This window comes from Petaurus breviceps, unplaced genomic scaffold (genome assembly GCF_028583685.1).
Source record: "Petaurus breviceps papuanus isolate PSGF00001 unplaced genomic scaffold, PetGlider_PUasm1.0 174, whole genome shotgun sequence".
NCBI classification, from domain to species: Eukaryota; Metazoa; Chordata; class Mammalia; order Diprotodontia; family Petauridae; genus Petaurus; species Petaurus breviceps.
In genome coordinates this window covers 1,448,487-1,455,822 of record NW_027185761.1, presented here as the reverse complement: position 1 = coordinate 1,455,822, position 7,336 = coordinate 1,448,487, and positions in this window count along the sequence as shown.

Below are 7,336 nucleotides of genomic sequence, written 5' to 3'. Positions count from 1 at the left end.
ATCTATCTATCTATCTATCTATCTATCTATCTATCTATCTATCTATCTATCTATCTGTCTGTCTGTCTATCCATCTATCTAATATTAATAACAATTATAACTGGCTCTGTGACTTCATTGACATAGGGAAATTCAAATGAAAATTTCTGTTAGCCAACATAGTTCAACACTGACAGTGAAACTTAAAAGTCTTAGCAAGGTGCACGGGGGCAATGAGAAATTGTGTGTTCCCTGGGGTCAAAGAGCTTCTTAATGTCAGAGGAGAGACTTGACTACAAGTCTTACTAGCTGCAAGGCAAACCTTTATCCACTACACCATTATCGTCCCTTCATCAATTTAAAACTGCTAAATATTTATAAAGGTTCACTTCTAATTCCCTTCTACTACCTAACAATTACTCAGTACCAGCCTATAGCATGGCTAATTTTTCAGGATAGGGCAGGAGATATTCATTTGCCCAGAAGATTATATTCACTAAGGTATATAGGCAATAATATTTGCTTATGCTCTTTCTCCTAATTATTTCACAACAAACCACCCATGCCTCTTGTACACCTTGAAATTGCCATCCTACTCTGTTTTGGTGTGGATGTTTATAAAAAAAACTCACAAAGTTCTAGACTTTTAAAAAAAATGATTATATGTTTATATATATATATATGTTTTAAGGATTTATGTTTAAAGGATTATATATTAAATGTTATATATATATATATATATGTATATATATAGGTATATATGTAATATCAAGTGCCTTCATGTCATGGAGGAAATGATGGATTTCACAGTTTTATCAAGATAATAAACATATACATATTTCATATAGTATCAGCAAAAGAATTCTCTTACAACCACTAAACAGACAAAATATTGGTATAAAAAGTTATAACCAAAGGCAGTGATTTGTTACTTTATAATATATTGTCAAATTCTTATCAAAAGCAAAAAAAAATAGCCCATGAGATCCAAAAATATTTTTTTTTCTTTTGAGATGATAGAAATTTGCAGTTAGCCTTGGGTTCTGGTAAAGATATTAAAAAAAAACTTTGAAACTCTAGCCTCTTGATTTAAAGGAATTATACTGCAATCCAAAAAAAGTGACTAATGCAACTCATGCATATGAAATAAGAATTTAAAAACCCACAATAAATAATGTCAAAGTATGAATGATTTCTGATATAATTAAGAGCAAACATCATCTGACTAAAAAGTTCTCCTCAAACCAAACTATTCAAGTCATCATTATTCCCTGAAAATCCATACCTAAATTTACCTCCATATCTTAAATCAATCTGCCACTCCCATTTGCATCCCCCCCAGAGAGACTTCACTCCTTTGTTTCACTTCAAAGTCTTATCAGATGGTAGAGGGAATACAGTGCTTGGATATGGAGTAGGGAAGAGCTGAGTTCAAATCCTACCTCAGATACTCTGTGACTCTGACTCTAGGCAAGTTAGTCTTTCTTAGTCTCAATTTCCTCACCTGTAAAATGGGAATACTAAAAGCATCTGCCCCAAAGTGTTATTGGAATAATTAACTGAGATAATAGAGGTAAAGGGTGTGATGAACTATATAATTGTTAACTATTATTACTAACTAAAAATATGAACACTGGGCCTGGAGTCAGGGAAGGGAATAAGCATTTATATAGCATCGGCTTTGTATTGAACAGTGTATTATTTTTTATTTCCTTATTTTTTCAATGTGTAAAAACTGTTTTTAACATTTTCAAAATATTTGAAGTCCCAAATTATCTCTTTTCTTCTTTCCTCTCCTCTTCATGTATGTACATATATATGTGTGTGTGTGTGTGTGTGTGTGTGTGTGTGTGTACACATAAGGATATATAGAGATATATAGGTTATGGATTATACATATTCAGTCATGCAAAACATATTTACATATTAGCCATGTTAGAAAAGAAAACACAAGCAAAAAATATTCAGAAAAATATAGACCGTTTAAAACATATTCTTTGATCTGCATTCAGATTCCAGCAAATCATTTCTCTGGCAATAGTATTTTTCTTCATGAATCCTTTGGAATTTTCTTGGGTCATTGTATTGCTAAGAATAAGTCATTCAGAGTTGATCATCACACAATATTACTCACATTGTGTATGATGTTCTCCTAGTTCTGCACACTTCACTTTGGATCAGTTCACATAAATTTCCCAGGTTGTTTCTGAAACCTTGTTCATCATTTCTTTTTTTTTTTTTTAAGCAATCAGGGTTAAGTAACTTGCTCAAGGTTACACAGCCAATTATTTTTGGATAAAACTAAGCATTTTTTTTTAAGCCATCGGGGTTAAGTAACTTGCTCAAGGTTACATGACCAGTTATTTCTGGGTGTGGTGCTGAGTATCTGAGCCCGGATTTGATCCCCAGGTCATCCCGACACTGGAGTTGGTGCTGAGCCACCTGGCCGCCCCTTGTTCATCATTTCTTATAGCGCAATAGTATCTTAACACAATCATATACCACAACCTGTTCAGTCAGTCAGTAGCTGATGGGCATCCCCTCAATTTCAAATTATTTGCCACCAGAAAAAGAAATGCTATAAATATTTTTATACATATTGGTCTTTTGTTTTCCTTTCTTTGGGGTACAGATATAGTGGGGATATTGCTGGCTCAAAGGGTATGTACAGTTTTATAGCCCTTTTGGTATAGTTTCAAATTGCTCTCCATAATGGTTGAATCAGTTCACAATTCTACCAACAATACGTTAGTGTCCTAATTTTTCAACATTCCCTTCAACATTTGTCATTTTTCCTTCTATCATGTTAGCCATTCTGATAGATGTGAGGTGGTACTTTAGAGTTATCTTAATTTGCATTTCCCTAAAAAATAATGGTTTTGACTATAGATAGCTTTAATTTTTTTCTTATGAAAAAGGCCTGTATATATTATTTTACCATTGACCAATTGGATTATGATTCATATTACTATAAATTTGACTCAGTTCTCTGTATGTTTGAGAAATGATGGCTTTATCAGAGAAAGCTGCTGTAACATTTTCCCCCAGTTTTTTGCTTTCCTTCTATTCTTGGCTTCATTGATTTAGTTTGTACAAAAGCTTTTTAATTTAATATAATCAAAATTATCCATTTAACTTCCTGTTGCCTCTATACCTCTTCTTTGATCATAAATCTTGTTACCTGATCCATAAATCTGACAGGTAAGATACTCCATACTCCCCTAATTTACTTAAGATATAACCCTTTAGGGGAGGCTAGGTGGCACAGAGCAGAGCTCTGGCCCTGGAGTCAGGAGGACCTGAGTTAAAATTCAGTCTCAGACACTTAACACAAAAACTAGCCATGTGACCTTGGGCAAGTCACTTAACCCCAATTGCCCCCCAAAAAGCAAAAAAACAAAAGAAAGATACAATCCTTTATATCTACACTACATACCCATTTTGAACTTATCTTCGTATACAATGTGAGATGTTGGGCTATACATAGTTTTTTTCAAACTACTTTTTAATTTTCCTAGCAATCATCAAATACTCTGTGCTTAGTAGTTTTAAAACCATTGTTAATCTAATTTCAGTTGATTAATCATCCAAACTTGAAACTTTTCACTTGATGTTTACAAATACATAGTTCATACTAAGTGCCTTTTTTCCTATTTCTCAAGATAAAGTCTATAATGTCATTTAAGATAGTGTATTCATTTATTTTGAATAAAATTCTTAATTTCATCTTGAGGCATTACATTTTCAACCTATTTCATTGCTCAAGTGACAAGTTTCATACCAATATGTGCTTTATAGAATTGCAATTCTATAAAGAAGGTATTTAATAAGACAAAATAGATGGAAAATAGAGAAAAAATATAATTGATATTGTATTACAAGTGGTTAGTTGTCAAAAAATGAAATGAAATGTAGCTTATTAGTGATATTGAGGGGAACTATGGTTCTTGTTTTCTTGCTTAACCCTGGCACATAAAAGTTAGTCATTTCATGTTTATGATTCCTTATTTATTAATTGATTCCTGAAATTCTCAACAGATCTTGTTATGCTGTTCTATATCTAATAAATCACATAATCTTTGAAAATAATAATACATGAAATGGTATATACATACAAAGAATAATAAAATAATATAGTCAGAAAGGCATAAATTCAGATCCAGCCTCAATTTCCTCACCTGTAAAATATGAGGGGTTAGATTCAGCCTTTGATGGCTTTACTAGTTGTAAAGTAATAATGCATGGATTTTAATGCAACCTGCTGTTTCCTTCTATTATTTACTATTTGTCTATGGACAAGTCACTTTAACTCTCTGAGTCTTAGTTTGTCTGTAAAATGAATATTAATGTAAAGTAATACCCATTATGAGTAAATAAAAAGTGTCAGCAAGGCCAAATAAGATAAAATATTTAAGACTCTTCACAAGTCTGAAAAATGTTTATAAATGTAAGTTTTTTTATAGCAAAAGTTCACATTTCTTTACTATTTTAAGGTCTACAAAGCACTTTCCTCATACCATTGTGAGGTAGTATTACAAGTATTGCTTTCTTTTTCTGAAATAAGGAAACTTGAATCTCAGGTTAGTTTATGGACACATGCTTAGTATCAGATTTGGGATTCAAATCTGAACCCATCTTGACTCCACTCCTAGGGCCATTTCTTTTCTGCTTATGATCTACTTCTTAAAAAATTTGCATCTATCTCCTCTCTTTGTTCAGATAATTTAGTGGGAAGCATTCCAACCATTTCAAACGGACTCCCAAGAAACTACTGTTAAATTTGTAGTATGTGCATTTATACCTCACAAAGTGCTACAAAAAAAGACTTTTATGGTCCGTCTTATTGTTTCTCTACACTTAAAAGTATAATGGAAAAAAGATTAAGGCAGATGAAGCTTAAATTTGTACACATGTACATTGATTTTACCCAAAAAGCTAGTTGTTAAATATTTGCTGTGAATCGCAATGAGAAATAGAAGTTATATTGATACTAGAAAATGCTATCGTTTTTAGAAAGAGAGAAAGAAGAAAAAAATGAGGACTCGAGAAAACAAATCATAAGCCAGGACCCAAAGCAGCATCTAATTAGTTAGTCTGAGTGCCTGATCTGGAGTCAGGAAAACGAGTTCAAATAGTAATTGTGTGGTCTGGGGCAAATCACTTACTCACTATTTGCCTTGGCTTCCTCGTCTATATAAGACTAATAGTAATATCTGCCATTCAGTGTTGTTGTGAAGATAAGATGAGATAATAATTGCAAATCACTTAGCATAGCGTCTAGCACATAGTAAGTGCAATATGTTATCCATACATATATTCATTAGCTATCACCATCATCATCATCTTCCTCATCACCACCACCACCTAGATATCTGCTGAGGCTATCTCTCTGCCATAAGCAGAGTAGCTGGTAATTTCTTTACATGTTAATAATGTTAAAAGGGGAAGAGAAAAGGAGGATGGGAGGGGGGAAGTAATCAATTCTGGTTTTGTTCCTCATCGTTAAGGAGAAACTGATTTCAAGGATGATTCCCAGGGTAATAAAGGGGTCATAAGAAAACCCAAGGCTGCCATTGATTAGATTTTTAATAGGCTTCAAAGAGCTATTTTGTCATACACTGAAATATTTGATAATTGTGATATCTGTGACACTCTCGGTGATATTTGGAAGATCTTAGAGAATGAAAGAGGTTTCTATAGATTGAGGAAAAATAAATGTCTGGAATTTTCAAACCAGATAAAGGGTTAGAATCAGCAAACTACAAGCTAGTGAATTTGACTTCAATTTCTGACAAAATCCTATAACATATTATTAAAAGGATAGTTATTTATTAAGAAAAGGAAGCAGTGAATAAAAAGAATTGACAGGACTTCACTGAAAGTGGGTCATACCAGATTGCACTTATTAGGAAAGTATTCTCTTTCTGAATAAAATTTACTATATAACTAGACTGAAAGGATTCAGAGATACTCTGTATCTATGGAAAATTACCCTAACAAAGGTTTTTGGTTTTGGAAGAAAAAAGAAAAAAATGGAAAGAGTATGGCCTAGAGAAAAGTACAGTTACCTGAATTTAGAATTAGTTGTATCTTCATACTCTTAATGCTTATCATTGTTCAACCTTAACTTGGAAGGAAGTTCAAGGCAGGAGCTGAATGGATTGGCACTTGATTCTATGATGTTTTATGTTTTTATCAATCGCTTGGATAGAATCATAGATGAAATTCTTATCAAATATACAAATTTCACAAAACTGGAATCTTTAATCTTAGAGTAATAAGTCAGAATCCAAATTTGTCATGCCAAGTAAAATCTTTGGCATGAATGTAATAAAACAAAAATTATCAGAATAATTCTAATTCTCAGATGGGTTAGAAAATTTAAGTTCACATAGGTAGAAATCACTTCATCTTAAAAAAATGTGCCTGCAAGGGGGCAGCCAGGTAGCACAGCGAGTGAGAGCACCGGCTCCAGTGTTGAGAAGACCTGGAGATCGAATCCCGGGCTCAGACACTCAGCACCACACCCAGAAATAACTGGCCGTGTAACCTTGAGCAAGTTACTTAACCCCGATTGCTTTTAAAAAAAAAAAAAATGTGCCTGCAGGGTTCAATATTAGTCAGTAGGTTAACATGGAATCTAAGAAAGAGAATTCAATCTTGTGTTATATTAAGAAAATCATCATGTCCAATAATAGTTTTGTAATTTTGGCAGTATTTTTCTCTGATCAGATCAATCTGGATTGTTTTGTTTCAGTTCTAGATATCACATTTTATTGATAGATTGAAGAATGTACAGAGTAAGGCAGCTAGAAAGGAAACAGGCCTTGAGATATTGACATAAGAATAAATCTAAGAAAAAGGAACTGTTTGCCGTGGAGAAGTAGGTGAATATATTATCTACCTACTTCTTTGAATGGCACTTGTGTAGTTTATTTTTGGAATTAAAGTATAGATCTTAACATGAATCTATATTAAATTATGTCTTATTCGAATTGGTTCCTATTTACAGCCAACTGAAACCATTTTTGTTCTTCATTCTCCCATTCAATATATGAGTGTTCCCTTCTGTCTTCTGGCCATCTGTAGATGGTTTGTTTGTCCTCTATGACTTAATCCAAAATATTGGCCAATCTATAGTTGGAAACACAACTTATTATAAGAAGATCAGTTGAAGGAACTGGGAATGTTTAACGTTAAAGTGAAAGAAAAGATAATTGTCTTCAAATATTTAAAGAATTGTCACCTTAATTCATGATTAAACTTATTTTGTTTGTCCCCAGAGGGAGAAATCAGAATAGGTATCAATAACAGAGAGCCACATTTGGCATTGAAATAAGAAACAACTTCTTGACTG